We start from the raw sequence: 18,223 nt of genomic DNA, 5'->3' as shown, positions 1-18,223 counted from the left end.
TACATCAGCTGCCCTTCAGTGTTTCACAGCACATTAAGGACTGCATCTAACAGATCTGAGTGGCAAGAGAACACTAAACAGGTGCTATTCAACTATATGATAATGCAAGACTCTTCAATGCTAATATGAAATTCTTGTGTAACCATCCGTTTATAAATTTTTTTGAGGAGCAGTGATGGATTTGGGGCATTAACCCACATTTTTCTGACAAAGGTCCTCCTTGAAGGTTTGCATTTCATAGTATCTTGGTTAAGGATTTAAATCATAATTTCTAAGCTGAGTTCAATGAACTGTTCCACTTAGGAGTAGCAGCCATAAATCTAATGAGAATTACTCTCAATGATCTAAGCCAACTGAACCCAGTAACTACAAGCTTTAGTTCCAACCACTCATAAATGTAGCTGAACTTCTTCTAAATGTAAATTTCTACCCATATGACTACATTTTCCAAAAACACAAGTTTGTGGTCTCATTTATAATTAACTTGTAGGCATATATAAGTCAGTGCTGGATAGGAGTAGGAATGCAGATTTTGTGAATCATTGTTACTCAATTTTGCAGTGAATTACTGTCATCAGAGAGCAGTGGCTTAGTCACAAGCCTGTCTGAGAAAATTACACAATCTTAGTGTGTGGCTTGTGGACTAACTGAGATAAAGAATGTAAAGCAGCACAGTGCCTGGCTCATGGTATACAATCAAATTTTAGCCAGTGGTAGTAATAATAGAAGTAGTAGTAGGGTAGGCTGAATAACGTCCCCAAAATATCCAAGTCCTAATCTCAGGAACCTATGAATATGTTATATGGCAAACAAGGCTTTGCAGACATGTTTAAGGGTCTTGAGATGGGGATTATCCTAGGATGCCCAATGTAATCACAAGAGTTCTTGTAAGAGTGAGGCAGAAGGTCAAGAGAGATTGGAAGATGCTATGGTGCTGACTGTGAAGATGGAGGATGAGGCCATGAGCCAAAGAAGGCAGGTGGCCTTTAGGAGCTAGAAAAGGTAAGGAAACATGCTCCCTTAGAGCCTCCAAAAGGAACGCAGCCCTGCTGACACCTTGACTTTAGGAATTCTGGCCTCCAGAACTTTTTAAGATAATACATTTGTGTTATCTTAAGCTACAAGTTGGGTAATTTGTAACAACAGCAATAGGAAGCTAATACAAGTAGTAAATATAATAGAAATTATATTGAATCATCAGGAAGCTGTTCTAATATAAATTAGTAATTAAAAAGAACACTACAGATATGAAAAATTCCAATGCTTGTTGGAAATTTTTAAAGGTTATGTGAAATCCCAAGAGAGTAGACCGCCCGCCCGCGGCTTCCCAGGAGTGGTATACATACATACCAAAGACAAACCTCACTTAAAATAAGGCTGCTTCTAAGAGGTATTTAAAGACTGAATAAAGACAAGCACTGTAGTTGGTCAGATAGCCCAGTCTTCATGAAAGACGGGAGAGAAAGCAAATTGCTTTTGAGAAATGGTTGGTGAAAAAGATGTAGGGATGAAAAATGTTAGCACTGAGATTGTCTAATAGTGGGTTTACTTTGAAGATTCAAGCCTCTTTTGAGTGATCTTTTGTTCCTACTAGGAAAGAGTACACATCTATTTAGAAAACATTTGTGGACTAGCTCCTAGAACCCAGGGAATTCCTCCTTGAAAGGGCACTGTTCCAGGATATAAAGTAGCTTCCTTTAACTTAGCAAGGTACAGAGTTTTCCTCAGCCCCTTGTTAAGGAATATCAGAAACCCTTGTCTTTTTACTGCCTCAAACTGAAAGACTAACTCCACTCTTAACCAGCTCCTGTTTTTCTGTAATCAGAAAACAGAGGACCTCATTTGGAGCTTTGTTTTGAAGGAATGAACATCCGTTTAGCTTTGCTTTTGTCTGTTACACCTTCCTCCAAAGAGTCTTGTGGAGAGGGTCAAGGTAATCAGTTTGTTGTGGTAAAAATACATAAAGATGTCTTAAATCATAATGAATACAATGAATTCTTTATCTCTCATAACAGAAATCCAGAACAGCTTATTCCAACACTGATTAAATTCAAAGGTGCAACAGCTCCCAGGATTCTGTACGATTCTCTTGGTTCTCCCCTCATGATTACAAAATAACTGCTCTGGCTCCAAGTACTACAATACATCCCATTTGTGACATCCAAAAGTAGGAAGGGATGATCCTCATCTAGTGCCTTTTATTTTTTCTTTCAAGAGTTAGTAAATCTTACAAAAGCTTCCTAGTTGACTGCCATTTTTGTCTTTTGTCCTGGGTTGCATCTGGTGACCATGCTTAAACCAATCCCTGGCAAGGGGTACAGAATCACTATGAAAGATGTGAACTAACCAACAGTCACTCCCTAGGGCAGGGGACTAATCCATTAAGCAGGTGACGACCCATACCTGAACAAGATTGGGGTTTTGTTAGGAAAAAGGAAAATGGCCACTGGGGAGAAAACCCAACAATTATCTATCTCAAATATTGTTTTTCAAGGTTAAATGAAGGAATTGTATTAAAGAGCACCCCTTGGGGAAGTTTTTCAATCTATTTCACAAAGACCCTGGGTACCCATTTCCTTAAAGATCAAATGGTTGTGGAAGAAAAACATTACTTCAGAAAGCTTATAAACTGACTTAAAGCTGGATTTACCACTGTCTGGTCTGTGAAACTTCCAGATTCTAAGTGGAGCTATTTTTAATATGAAACTTTGGCCCTTATAATGGACTGACATCAAAAAGACCGTGCAGCATGGAATGCAGAAACAAATCTTAGCCCCATTATCTCCATGTGGGGTAACTTTAGCAGGTTAGCATCAGTTTTCCTTATAATAAATAACCTCATGGGCTGTATAAGGAATAAAAGAGAATTCATGTAAAATGTTTAGCACAATAATAAATAAATAATAAAGCTGACTTCTTGTTACTTGAGTCCAAGGACTCAAATGAGGCAAACTTGAAGATCTATATTTGGGAGTAGGGATAAATCCCTGTAAAGTTAAAGTATTCAGTTTCCTTGGTTTTAGACTCAAGATCTCCTACCTCCTAATCACAATTTTTAAAACTAAAAACTACAAACATTAAAAAAAATACAGCTAAGTAGAATATAATGAAAACATACTTCAATTAAAGAAAAAATAGAATTGACCACACACACACACACACACACACACACACAAAAGTTAACTGTCTACCCCATCTCTTAGCATCAATGCCAACCCCTCAGCTTTATGAACTGCTACAGCAGGCTGGGGTTCTCACTCAGAATTTGGGAGGGGAGGTAGGATTGGCAATGGGCAGCATCAGAAATGGACACTCATCCCTCAGAATTTGCTGGGACACTATAGGCCTTGAGTTTGTGGCAGTGAGATAAGCCTACTTGGAGACAATAAAGTTAAATTATCTCATTATCAGCAAGCAAACTCAGTAGCTTTCTCCATTAATGCACACAAACATATCATGGAATTAAGGTATTACCAGGCAGTATCTGACTGAGAAACTCAGGAATACCCCATCCTGGGTGTGCCCCGTTCTGCCTTGGACCCATCAACTTCACCTTCCCACAAGATCTCTGAGGAGGTATTTGCCCAAAGGAAGCAAAGCAAAGAGACTCTTTATTATCATCTGGGGTCTTGACTCCAATCTCTTAATACAGTAAACTGGACTGAGGGTTGGAAGGTGGAAGGCTACTTTTTCTATTATTAGTTAGGACCAAATGCCCTCGGATCTAGCAGGATATATAGAAGCCCTTCTTCAACTACTCCCTACTTCCAACGCCTTAATTGGGGTTAAGCCTTTACTTCTATGATACAAAGAAAAACCAGTTTAATTCATTTTCCTGTCAACTCTGAGAAAAGTATTCATTATTTAGAGCAAGGGTTGACAAACTTTTTCTATAAAGAGCTTGATAATAAATATTTTAGACTTGGTGTGTCACACAGAATCTCACAGCTACTGAACCCTGCCATCATAGCACAAAAGTAGCCCCAGATGATGTGTAAGTCAATGAGAATCGCTGTGTTCCAATAAAACCTTACTACTAGCCTGAGGTCATCTATGCTGTATACCACTTTTCATTCAATGTAAATAATTGAACCATAGTTAGTTTATTTGACTTGTTACTTGAGATGTTCAGGTACTGTATTAAATTTTTGCTTCTTGCTCCTACTGTAGCTGTGCTCCTAATTATAGGGAATGTACTATTATTACTTGTTAAGATTTTATTTTCTTTCCCTCCCTATCCTATATTAGACTATGTTCAACTCAAAAAGAAAACGGAAAACCTTTAAGAAGTCTAAGCCCTTGTGGCTGACATTACTTGTGAAGGCATGTTTTTCACTTTGGGGTCAGTGATGGATGATGAGGCCACTATGAGAAGGCTTCCATCAATACACTGATAGACACACCAGTTGAAAGGCAGTCCCATCCTTGCTGTTCTGGTTCAACAGAAACCTCCCATCAGAGGACAGAATAGATGAGAATCCAACTGGATAAAATAGTGGCAGATGGTCAGTCTCTTACTGGGGTTCCAAGTGGACAGAAACATTTTCTGACTTTGGAATTTTCTGTCATAGGGTGGCCAAGGGCCTAAAGAAGTCCCTAAAGGCAAGAGGTCACTTATAATAATCCCCACCCCTTTGTTCAAGAGTTAGAGTTGTCTCGATGGTGGTGGGGTTCCCCAGAGCCAAGAAATAGTACAGGGCATTTCACTGGAGGCAATGAAAGACAACAGGATGGAAAGGGTAGAAACTATATTACAGAGCTATGACCATATATTTGACAAGGCTCAGGATCAGCCCCAAGTCTGAAGAGGCCTCAATGTCAGATATGCAAGAGATCAGCACTGGGATATGGGTTTTATTGTAGTCTTCTCTCCGGAAATAGGAGAAGAGGGTATCCGATGAGTAAAAACAATGTTAGAAGCTGCAGACATACCTAGAGACAAAATAAGGAGCTCTACAGGGCTTCCCTGGGGGCGCAGTGGTTGAGCGTCCGCCTGCCGATGCAGAGGACACGGGTTCGTACCCCGATCCGGTAAGATCCCACATGCCGCGGAGCGGCTGGGCCCGTGAGCCGTGGCCGGTGAGCCTGCGCGTCCGGAGCCTGTGCTCCGCAACGGGAGAGGCCGCAGCAGTGAGAGGGCCACGTACCGGGAAAAAAAAAAAAACCTCTAGAGAGCTTTGGCGGGTATTCATAGAATTGCCACAGGACCTCAGAAAAGCCAGCGAGGTGGTAGTGACGGCTATGGGGGTAGTGATTATGATCATTGGAGTGATGATGTCGGTCCTTCACGTTTTTGTTTTGTTTTTTTGGCCACGCAGTGGCAGGTTGTGGGATGTTAGGTCCCTGACCAGGTACTGAACCTGGGCCCTTGGCAGTGAGAGCATGGAGTCCTAAACACTGGACCTCCAGGAAATCCCCCTTCATGTTGATGTTGCCTGTGATGATAGCAGTAGTGATGTGGTGGTGACGGAGATGATATGGTGATGGTGGTAGTGGAGTCATGCTCGTTGTCAAGGTGGTCATGTAGGTCATGACGGTGGTGATGGTGATGATAGCATTGTTGCTATCAGTAGCGGTGGCGGTTGAAAGAGAAAAAAATAAAGACAATTAGTACTTGATCTAGAAAGAAAGTAGGGGTAATAAATTATATAGTGTCCAGCTCCACTATAAAGACTCACAAGGAAAGTACAAAAATTTTGACCTTGAGCCCTGCCTCAGAATTCAATCTGATAACTTTGGAGCCAGAAAAGAAAAACAGTAGATTCAAAAGCTTCTATTGATTGTTTAGTGAGAAATAGAGACCTATGGTGAATGGTTTTCTTCTTTTTTTTTTTTTTTTTTTGGAAGATATGTTAATAGATTCTTGATTTTGAAAGTGAAGCTTTTCACCACCTCCACTCTTGATGGCTTGATGGAGAGAGTCAGGGCTGCCTTATTGTATAACTCCAGGGAGTGTTATTCACACATCTGTGTGAATAGCACCCTGGAGGAGTTTAATGCTCAGACTGCAGCTATGCTTAAGGCCTTGGCATGATAGAGTAGCCTGTAGTTGTCTGAGAGACTGGGGCAGGGATTCAAGGAAGAGCTAAGAAGGCAGAAAGTTCTCGGAAGGGAAAGAGTAGTGCCAACAACAGGGAGACAGGCCAGGCCCAAAGCTGTACAGAATCGATAAGATATTCCCAGCAGTGGACAGCAGTCCATGAACTTAGGAAGGGCGTTGTGTGATACCGAAATTTTAAGTTGATTCCTGTTCAGAACTGTATTTACCCTGTGTTATCCACACACATAAGTCTTAAGGCTTATGATAGCCTTGAGTCTCAAGGAATGCTGGAAATGAGATTATGTCCACTCTTGGGAGTCATGTGGAGAAGGAATAGGATGGAAGACTACAGGTGATGGACAACTGAGCGAGGACAGAGATATCAAGCAACCACCAGGAAAATGTAACCACCAAAAGAATTTAAGAACCTTCTGCAGAAATTCAGGGGCATGTGCTGGCCTTCTCATAAAAAAGTGAGATGGGAGAAATTGAGTTACTTCATTGGAATATTAAAGAAAAGGGTGACCCTAGAAGGCTGGAAATGTTTATTGAATATTTATGATATTTACTGAACATTTATTATGTGCTACACTATGTATTAAATGCCAGGCCTTATCTCAATTTATGGTGAGAAAATAAGACCTATAATAAATTATTTAGATCAAGAGAATGTAGCCAGTGAGTGGCAGAGCGCTATTTAAACCTATCTGCTAAATTCCAAACTCACACTCAAAAACCACCGGTCTCCAAACATTGTGATGATACGTTCCCGTCATTAAAAACTTTGGAGGCATGTACCACAATCTTTGTATATTTATTTACTCATAAATTATATATAATGTATATATCTTCTCCACTAATAAATTATATGCATTATAAAATAGACATGAAAATAGAAAAGAGATGAAGTAAATAATTTTTTAAATGTTTTAAAAAGAAATGTGTTTTTATATTTATTAAATGTACACAAATATTTTTATTCTTACTAAAAAATAATAATAGCTGGAAAAAGCATATCACAAATATATCCAAATGGAAGATGTCCATCACCGACTAAGCTTACTAAATCATGATAGTCATTTTTCGTTCTTAACTTCCTTAGTTTTGGAAGTCCTAGCTATGGCAGTCAGAGAAGAAAAAGAAATAAGAGGAATCCAAATTGGAAAAGAAGAAGTAAAACTGTCACTGTTTGCAGATGACATGATACTATACATGGAAAATCCTAAAGATGCTACCAGAAAACTACTAGAACTCATCAGTGAATTTGGTTAAATTGTAGGATACTAAATTAATAAACAGAAATCTCTTGCATTTCTATACACTAAAGATTAGAGAGAGAAATTAAGGAAACAATCCCATTTACCATCCCATCAAAAATGAATAAAATACCTAGGGATAAACCTACCTAAGGAGGAAAAAGACCTGTACTCTGAAAACTATAAGATGCTGATGAAAGAAATTGAAGATGACACAAACAGATGGAAAGATATACCATGTTCTTGGATTGGAAGAATCAATATTATGAAAATGACTATACTACCAAGATAATCTACAGATTCAATGCAATCCAAATTACCAAAGGCATTTTTCAGAGAACAAAAAATTTTTAAATTTGTATGGAAACACAAAAGACCCTAAATAACCAAAGCAATCCTGAGAAGGAAAAACAGAGCTGGAGGAATCTGGCTCCCTGACTTCAGACTATACTACAAAGCTACAGTAATCAAGACAGTATGGTACTGGCACAAAACAGAAATATAGATCAATGGAACAGGATAGAAAGCTCAGAAATAAATGCAAGCACCTATGGTCAATTAATCTGTGACAAAGGAGGCAAGAATATACATTGGAGAAAAGACAGTCTCTTCAATAAGTGGTGCTGGGAAAACTGGACAGCTATATGTAAAAAAATGAAATTAGAACACACCCTAATACCATACATAAAAATAAACTCAAAGTGGATTAAAGACCTAAATGTAAGGTCAGATACTATAAAACACTTAGAGGAAAACGTAGGCAGAACACTCTATGACATAAATTGCAGCAAGATCTTTTTGGATCCACCTCCTAGAGCAGTGAAAATAAAAACAAAAATAAACAAATGGGACCTAATGAAACTTGAAAGCTTTTGCACAGCAAAGGAAACCATAAACAAAAAGAAAAGACAACCCACAGAATGGGAGAAGATATTTGCAAATGAAGTGACCAACAAAGGATTAATCTCCAAAACATACAAACAACTCATGCAGCTCAATATTAAAAAAACAAACAACCCAGTCAAAAAATGGGTATAAGATCTAAATAGACATTTCTCCAAAGAAGACATACAGATGGCCAAAAAACACATGAAAAGATACTCAACATTACTAATTATTAGAGAAATGCAAATCAAAACTACAGTGAGGTATCACTTCACACCAGTCAGAATGACCATCATCAAAAAGTTTACAAACAATAAATGCTGGAGAGGGTGTGGAGAAAAGGGAACCCTCCTACACTGTTGGTGGGAATGTAAATTGGTACAACAATTATGGAGAACAGTATGGAGACTCCTTAAAAATCTAAAAACAGACCTACCATATCCCATTCCTGGGCATATATCCAGAGAAAACCATAATTTGAAAAGATATATGCACCCCAGTGTTCATTGTAGCACTATTTACAATAGCCGAGACATGGAAGCAACCTAAATGTCCATGGACAGAGGAACGGATAAAGAAGATATGGTACATATATACAATGGAATATTACTCAACCATGAAAAAGAATGAACTAATGCCATTGTAGCAACATGGATGGACACAGAGATTATCATACTAAGTGAAGTAAGTCAGAGAAAGACAAATGCCATTTATCACTTATATGTGGAATCTAAAAAAATGATATAAACTTATTTACAAAACAGAAACGGACTTACAGATATTGAAAAAAAATTTATGGTTACCAAAGGGGAAAGGTGGGGGGAGGGATAAATTAGGAATTTGGGATTAACATGTACACATTACTAGATATAAAATAGATAACCAACAAGGACCTACTGTATAGCACAGGGAACTCTATTCAATATTTTGTAATAATCTATATGGGAAAAGAATCTGAAAAAGAATGGATATAGGTATAACTGAATCACTTTGCTGTACACCTGAAACTAACACAACATTGTAAATCAACTATACTCTAATATAAAAATTAAATTTAAAAACTTTTAAAAACAAGAAATGTAGTGTTTTTATATTTATTAAATGTACACAAATATTTTTCTTACTAAAAAATAATAATAGTAGCTGGAAAAATTATATCATGAATATATTCAAATTGAAGATGTCTATCACTGACTAAGCTTACTAAATCATGATACCAATTTTTTTTCATTCTTAACCTCCTAGACAAAGATTTCTGTTGAAATTCAGCTAGTAAATATTCATATTTCCAGGGATTCCCTGGTGGTGCAGTGGTTGAGAGTCCGCCTGCCGATGCAGGGGACACGGGTTCATGCCCCGATCCAGGAAGATCCCACATGCCGCGGAGCGGCTGGGCCCGTGAGCCATGGCCGCTGAGCCTGCGCGTCCGGAGCCTGTGCTCCGCAACGGGAGAGGCCGCAGCAGTGAGAGGCCCGCGTACTGGGAAAAAAAAAAAAAAAAAAAAAAAAAAATTCATATTTCCAGATGTCAGTCATTCTTGCAAACTAATAGAGAAGTGTTGCATTTTTATATTTTTAACCTATGGCTTCAAATTCCATCGAAACTCTTCATTTAGAAGACTTTTAAACGGAAAATTTCACTTCTGAATGTTTCTAAGAATGCATGAGAATATTTTTATGTGATATACTGTTTTTAGAAATAGAATCACATAAAATGGAAACACATCAAAATATTCTTTTTCAAAATGTTCTTTCCAAAGTATGTCTTGTGAAATAGATAAGTATTTCTTATGCATCGTTTGAAAGTGAAAAGACAGTGACACTTGAAAAGACAAAAATGTTTGTTCAAAAATGTCTTCTAAGTCACTAGCATCAGCTACTTGTCATCAGAAGAAAGTCAGAAACTTTGAAACATTAGTGTTTTCATAAAAATAGGAATGTATAAGTCATCTTTAATGCTACCTTTCTTTTAAGCATTTTATCCTGAGATAACCAGTGAATCTAGGTAAGAGACAAAGATTTTCATGGCCACAATCCTCCCATACCTATCTTATAAAATTTTACAAAAATAAAACTATTTAGACAGGGTTTGGCAAATGTTTTCTGTAAAGGCCTTGATAGTAAATATATTAGGTTTTCCAGGCCATACAGTCTCTATTGCAACTACTCAACTCAGCTGTTGATGATACTAAATAGATAATATTAAACCAAGGAGCATGCTGTGTAAATAAAAATTATTTACAAAAACAGGTATCAGGTGGGATTTGGATGTGGCCATACTTTGCCGACGCAAGACTTAGGGTGGAATAATCTTTAAATCCACTCAACGAAGTGCAGGTAACCTGCTGTATGTTACTCCAAAAGGGAAAAGAGTACTAGTGCCTCCGTCTCCTCTGGGAACCTTACTTTTTCCCGAAGGTACTATGTCTACTGTATGTGATGTGTCCCCATCCAACAGACAGGCCTGATGAGGGTGCCAGTGTCAAAGTTGGGGAAACAAGATTTTTCTTAAATACCTTTAGATAAAGAAATGAATGTAAAAAATGTTCCAAATTTTTGTCTTGCATCTCAGTTGATCATTGTTTACACCCCACTCTGGAGATCTTCACTCAAAACTATTGCACATCTGGCTATGAAAGCAGATCACTGGGATAAAAATGGGAGGTGAAGTGAAGGAGCAGGTTGTGGGAGCTTTACGGCCTCTAACACTAGCCAACTTTCAGATTGTTGGGCGTGGGGGGCGGCAATGTGATGGCGGCCTTCAAGGATGAAGGTCAAAGACTACAGAGGTGAACCAATGGAAGAAGAAACAGAACAGGGCTTGGGCTTTGGACAGACTTTCTAATCACCATCCATCCAAAGTCTGTTGTGCTCTTACCACACTGTTGTTATGATTTAATTAAAGGTATGTCTCTACCAGTAGACTGGGAGCTAGCTCCATGAGGGTATCTTTATATCGTTAGTACCCTTTTTTTTTCTTTTCTTAGAAACCAGGTGTCATGAACACTCAAATAATGTTTGCTGAGTAAATGAATGCAGAGGTAAAGAAGAAGTGCCACAAGATTTGGGACTCTTAAGGAATAAGGTTAATTTAAGATTAACTAAAATAAGACACATAAAAATATAAGGCAGTTTAAGTCTCCAAAGTGTCCCTGTGCGTCTCAGCACCACCCCAAGTGAGGGAGGGAGGAAATTACTATGACTCGGGAGAAAGGGATATTTCGTCATCACCGGGAGATGTGCTACATAAGGAGATGCAAGGTAAGCAACCAGTTTTTTTAATTGCGTTTTTTCCACAGATAGCCAGAGTGGCAATGATTCAGTTGATTTGATCAACAGACTGCAGAACCGGAAAATAATGGTAAAACACAACCTACTTCATGCCAAATTATGTGGTTTGTTCAGACTTACTGAACTGGAAAAGGCCAAATCACTTTTCACTTGGCACTGCATAAGTATTACCTACAATGATTAAGGGCAGAATCCCAGACCATGTCAAGATATCAGCCAGCGGATGACATGTAGTCCTCAAGCAGGCGTGGCTTCCCCTGAAAACAAAGGCTAATCCTATCTTCTGTATTTCATATGTTTGAGCTGGTATAATTTCATATATCTCAAGTGTTGTTAAACCTGGATATTATTTGTCAGTTAAGATTCTTTCAGTCACACTAATCTTTGTGAGCCTTATATATAGGTTTGTGCTGGCTCTCTGAAAATTCCTGCTGAATCAACATATTCACTTCTCTTTGGGATAGGGAAATGGACCACACAGTTTGAAACGGAGTGAACAGAGGTGTGAGTAAAATGTAAAAGTAGGAAATTAATGTTACTTTTCAAGTAGCAAAGGACTCTCCTTGGAGAAAGAAAAGCTAAACTCTAGTCCCACCTTTCCTGATAGCTTTATCCAAGTTGCCCAGCCCTTCTAAGCCTCAGTTTCCTCATCTGTAAAATGAGTGGGTCAGATCTCTACTAAGACTTCTAACTCTATGATTCTAAGACAAATGAAGAATTAATACGTCTGTCTTTAATACTGAAGACCTTGACCTTAATGACATAATATGCTTCATCAAGAAAGTCATCTGATTCCAGGCTGACTGGAAGGTGGAAAGTACAAGTCGAAACTCAAGATTATTCACACTCCCGCATCTCCACAGGACTCTCAGACGTATTTACTGCCTCTAAGAGCAGCCATTCTTTGTGACAGCCAATCTCAGTCTTGATTTCTAGAGTCGTGTGAATTATTCTTCCTCAGGTTTCTCTCTCTCCACCTCCACCAGCCAGTGCCCACACCACAACCTTTTCCTTCCCTCCTCCAAGAATACTAGAGGGTGTGTGTCTTCAAGGGCCACAAAAGCCTGCCCTGAAAACCTGATCACGAGGACAGGGGACCCTGATCTGGAGTCAACCCAGTCCTCTCCAGTGACCCACTTTTTAATGGGTAACTTGCCGGCTGGAAAGGCCTCCCGTGATATTGACTCTGGCCTTCTCCCCTGCGGCTCGTGCTCCCGTGCAAGCCCAACGGCCTGGGCGTCCAGAGCTTTTCCGGAAACACCTCTCATCCGTACCGGCTTCCCAGAGCAGGGAAACTCTGCCAAGAATGGATGGCATCCTCTTCTTGAATGGAGCATTCAAAGCTGCTGCCACGTGTTGAAGGTGAGCCATTTCTGTCTCGTGTGCCCCTCCTTGGTCAGGCTGTGCTCTGACTCAGCTTCACATGCAGCTGTTCCCTGGGGTGTTATCACGGTTTTTTCTAATGAGCCATTTCTCCTTCCTGCAGCCGCTCTGGGACTCAGACCTCAGGTCACTCTGCGAGTCCCCCAGCCTCTGCCTCAGCATGGATTCTCACAGCGACCTTGCAGCTGATGGAAATTCTGCCTGCAAGCAAGTTAATTCCTCATGCTTCTATTAGATACATATTTAATGCATTTTTAAAATAGATACTGAATGTCATTTCCATGGCTCTTGCAGATTATCGATGGCAAATTCTTTTCAATAAACTTTTATATGCATAAATGATTGATTTAACATGGGGCAGATTTTATTACCATGAGGAATAGAGGTTATAAGTATTATTTGCTGTCCTCCGTGGCACAGCAACATCGGAAACCACAGACTATGCTCCGAACACAGACATCTGAAAAACATGTGATTTCCATCGTATTTCTTAAAAATTTTACTGGTTGCTGAAGACCCTTATCGGGCCATAATTATAAATAGCCCAGAACATGAAATAGCTGTGAGAGCTAAGAAAGACCTTCCTGCTGGAACAAGTTCATTCTTAGAAACCAAGGCCTCTTATAACTTAGGAGAAAATTGTAATATCATATGTGCATTAGACAGTATTTTTCAAGAAAAGTCTTTTTCCAATTCTTTATCTGAACATTGGTCAGGTTATTTGTTCAAATCTTCGAATGGATTAGAAATGAGCGCAGTCTTCCAAAAAAAGGAGGTCCATCGTAAGAGAAAATGCCTTTCCTGAAACATTTCCTAAACTCCCTCTTACAGAAGCCATATTTACTCCTAAGAAATGCCCACATATTGAACCAGCCAAGAAGACGATTACACACTGATTTTAGGAGCTTTTCCACTTTTTTTTCTTTTTTTTAAAATAAATTTATTTTTGGCTGCGTTGGGTCTTTCTTGCTGCATTCAGGCTTTCTCTAGCTGCAGTGAGTGGGGTCTACTCTTCATTGGTGCGCAGGCTTCTCATTGCGGTGGTTTCTCTTGTGGAGCACAGGCTCTAGGGCTGTGGGCTTCAGTAGTTGTGGCCCACAGGCTCAGTAGTTGTGGCTCGCGGGCCCTAGAGCACAGGCTCAGTAGCTGTGGCGCAGGGGCTTAGTTGCTTGGCGGCATGTGGGATCTTCCCAGACCAGGGCTCAAACCCGGGTCCCCTGCATTGGCAGGCGGATCCTTAACCGCTGCACCACCAGGGAAGTCCTGGAGCTTTTCCACTTTTAACATTTGAAATTAATTCCAGCCAGAACTGTGATGTATAAGTACACATGAAAAGAACTTTGTATGAAGATTATATATAATTATACTGCAATGCTCTATTTTTCAACATGTTTATCAAATAGCTAAGACATGCACAAGTAAAAAATGCAAAAGTTACAAGAGAATATATAGAGTTTCCCTAATTCTCCCTTAATCCCTGTTTAGGCAAAAGCTTTGTTTCTTGTATACCCTTTCAAAGATAATGTGTATATATATATTTTTTCAAAGATGATAGCATATTGAACATAATTCTTGCATGCTTTTTCCTCGCTTAAATTTATCTTGGAGCTCAACCTCATTCTTTTTAATGACAAGAAATTTCTCTCATATGAATGTTCCATAATTTACTTAGCCAATCTCCTAGTGATGAACTTCTGGGTTGTTTACAGTCTTTTGCTATTATAAGCTATGTTGTGGTAAATATCCATATATATAGATAGATAGATAGATACCCATATATCTTCCTGCATATATGCCATTGTTTCCATAGATTAAACTCCTACAAGTGGGATTATTGGGTCTAAGGATAATTTATTTTTGGCCATGCAGCACAGCTTGTGGGATCTTAGTTGCCCCACCAGGGATTGAACCCAGGCCCCGAGAGTGAAAGAACCAAGTCCTAACCACTGGACCACCAGGGAATTCCCAATAATGTATTTTTAATTTTAGTAGATATTGCAATTTTGACCTCCTTAGAGACTGAACCGATTTACAAGCATTCCTTACATACCTCTCCCAACTCGAAAAAAAAAAAAGTATGAAAGAGCAATGCTCTCCTAATAAGTCTCTTTGCTCTATTTGAGTTTGTGTTTGTGGAATTGCTTTAAATATAGAGAATATCAGACTATAACACAACTGACATAATATTATCACTCAGGTCTCAACTCAAATGTTGTCATTCCCTCCACAAAGCTTCCCTGACCACCCAAAACACACATCCCCAAGCACACTCTAGCTCACTCTCCTTTGTGTATCACTGTCACTTATCGCTATCAGAAAATTACTTTGCTTCTTTGTTTATTCTCTCCCCCTACCCTGCCACCTCTCACTAGAGGGTAAACCTTGGGAGAACAGGAAGCATGACGACCCAGTACTTTGAACAGAACCTGGCATGGAATTGACACTCAACATGTGTGTGTTGAGTGAAACCCTGGCTTCAAAGGTACCTTTGTTACCCGTGGATGTGAGTTTGCTCTGGAATAACTTTCCAGAGCCCTCCAAGAAAGGGGATGGGAGTTGCTCAGAGGAGTTTCTAACACATTCTGGGAATACTTTACAGGCCTCAGAGAGAAAACAGACTCCCACAATTTTGAGGAAAACAAATGGGGCTGGTAGAAACCATCTAGTTCTTTGATTTGGGCCCGAACAAAAATCACATTATCCTTAGTTCTGAGCAAACTATGGGTCCAAGTGGAATAGAAATTAATATTTGTAAAGTGGTTTCAAGAGTGTCAAGCACCATTGCTACGGCTATTAAGAGAATAGAGAGATATTCTTAATGAAAAACAAAGAAGTGGTTTTTGACTTTCAGTTCATAAAGTGCCCCCTTTTGAGGAAGTTCTGTCAGGTGGTATCTGCTGGAGAGGTGATTCACTAAATACAGGTGGTAATAAATGAGTGTTTGTCAAAAGGGTGTTTCTAAATCCTCTGTGGGTTATTAGCTGGGTCCCGGGTATGGCTGGCAGGCTCAGCTAGGCCTAATTAATTAGATTCAGCTGTGTAGGAAACTTTAGTAATGACTGTTGGTATGAATATTTCTCGCTGCCCATTAACTGGCTTGGCACCAGGAAGACGTGCAAATGCCATTTGAGCTTTCTAGACGTTATATATTCCGGGAGATACAGGATGTTATATATTCTGGGAGATACAGGCAATACCATGTGACTTTTCCCATTGGAAAAGATTTTTCAGTCTTAATACAGGAAGTAGGTTCATCTTCATTGTCCAAGAAAGTACATTTCTCAGAATTCTTAGAGAAGCTTGCTACTCAGTTCCTTATATAGAACTTGCATGTAGGCTTTCATGAGCCAGTGCCATGTCAAGGGGAGGCTTCTGGGGTTTAGACCCCTTTAATCCTCATTGGAGTCGCCTTTGCCAATTCTTTAAATGGACAGAGTGTTTTCTCAACCTTAAAGTGTTATGAAAGTGCAGCTTCCTAGACAAGTCTCCCAGCTACATGGCTGGCCCCGAGCACCCCCATAGAGCAGTCCTGAAGGCACCCTTGGGCCTGGTCCTCTAGATCTGAAAGCCCTGGAGAAAGCAGTCCTGGCAGGGCCATGTGTCCAAGGACAGCCTCGATTGTCAGCTCACTACTTCCTCCCCGCCAGACATACCACCTCCAGGGAATTCAGTCTGGGTGGCCTTTCATAGAGTTCCCTGTTCTGATCTCAGCAAACCCAGGGCCTAAGTGAACTTCTGACTCTGGGGAAGAATGTTGTGGGACTGGGTTGTCCTGTGTGGAACAGAACAGGTTCAGGAGAACTTTGCTGAATCTGCCAAGGGGTTTCTTCTCAGGCCCAGGCCCTACAAGTGGAAACTTCCAAATATTAACTCTTAGTAAAAGGGCCTGATAGTCACACAAGACCCTCCCTCCAAGAGCGGCACAAAACACTGAGCCCCCCTAGACTGGGCCATTTGAGCAGGTGCCGTCTCCAAACCTGGGAGGAAAGTACAAAGCCAAGTTGGGAGTGACTAGCGGCATTCAAGGTTTATTTGAAACACATGATTTCTAAGATGTAAGGACCAAAGTTGACCTGAAGGATTCAAGATATTCCTTCTCATACCACATATTTTCCAGGCCTTTTGTAAAATACCCTCCAAAGAAAAATGAAGGATACATTTGTGTTTAAGAAATACACAAGATTTTGAAAAAAGGTTAATGCTAGAATCCTGCCCCATTTAAGATTCTCCCATAGATTTCCCTTACAGGTTATCAAACATCCGTCTGCGTGCCTTAGATTTTCTGTCCAGGAAATAAGAATTTTCCCACAAGTAACCTAAGCTGCCTAAGGGGAAAAGGTGGAGAGACACACATACTTCCTGGCATGTGGAATGAGGAATGATGTTATGGTTCCCACTCATATGATCCACTGAGATTGTTGCTGAAACAAAATGCCCTCTAATTAAGAGCGCTGCCCCTTAGAAAGGCTCATCTTGCCAAGCCCTGCTTACAGTACTAACAATGTCTGCCTTTTGAATGAGTACCTAATAAGAACCTGTGTCTCCACTCAGTTTTGCAGAGATGAGGCACAGTGTAAGGACATGGCTTTCTTTTTTCCTTTTTTTTTTTTTTTTTTAAAAGTCCTGTACCTGTTCTGTCAAGGACCTGTGGCCGGGTGACCAGTGTGGCTATGAATAGCCTAACCCTGAGTCAAGTTTGTATGAGAAAAGCCTATGTGGGATATTATCTTAGTCAGCTGGGGCTACCATAGCAGAATACCATTGCTCGGTGCCTTAAACAGCAGAAACTTATTTTCTCACCGTTCTGGAGGCTGGAAGTCTGAGATTAGGGTGCCAGCTTGGCCAGACTCTGGTGAGGACTCTTCCTGGTTCGCGAATGGCCATCTTCTTCCTGTGTCAGAGACAAAGAAGAACGAGAGAATATGAGGGACCCACCCAAAAGCCACACTACAAATACCTTCACCCTGGGGGGTGCAGGGCTCACAAAGCCACCAGCCAGACAAGGCCCAGCTATCCGCACTGAAGGCTAACAAAACACAGTCCAAATTCCTTCCTCCTTCGTCTAGTATTTATTGAGCCCCTACCGTGAGCCAGGCACAGGTCTAGGCAATGGGGATACGGCGACCAAGAAAGTATTGACATTCCCTGCCCTCGTGAGGCTTCCAACTTATATATTCCACCAAAAGCCTGGCCCTCAATAATTCTGATACAGAGCTAGAGGCTCTGACAAGCTAAGGTCTAAGCACTCAACCAGTGTTGCATTTTTAAGATGTGCATTGTTTCACGTTTCTTGCCTTTGTCGAGTTTTGAGACGCCCCAGGAGTCACATTCTGTTCAGAGGTGGAACCACCCAGGGTGGGAGCAGAAGC

This window comes from Neophocaena asiaeorientalis, unplaced genomic scaffold (assembly GCF_003031525.2).
Source record: "Neophocaena asiaeorientalis asiaeorientalis breed wild unplaced genomic scaffold, Neophocaena_asiaeorientalis_V1.1 scaffold556, whole genome shotgun sequence".
In the NCBI taxonomy this organism is placed as follows: Eukaryota; Metazoa; Chordata; class Mammalia; order Artiodactyla; family Phocoenidae; genus Neophocaena; species Neophocaena asiaeorientalis.
The sequence above is the reverse complement of the archived record's forward strand: the minus strand, read 5'-3'. Positions refer to the sequence as shown.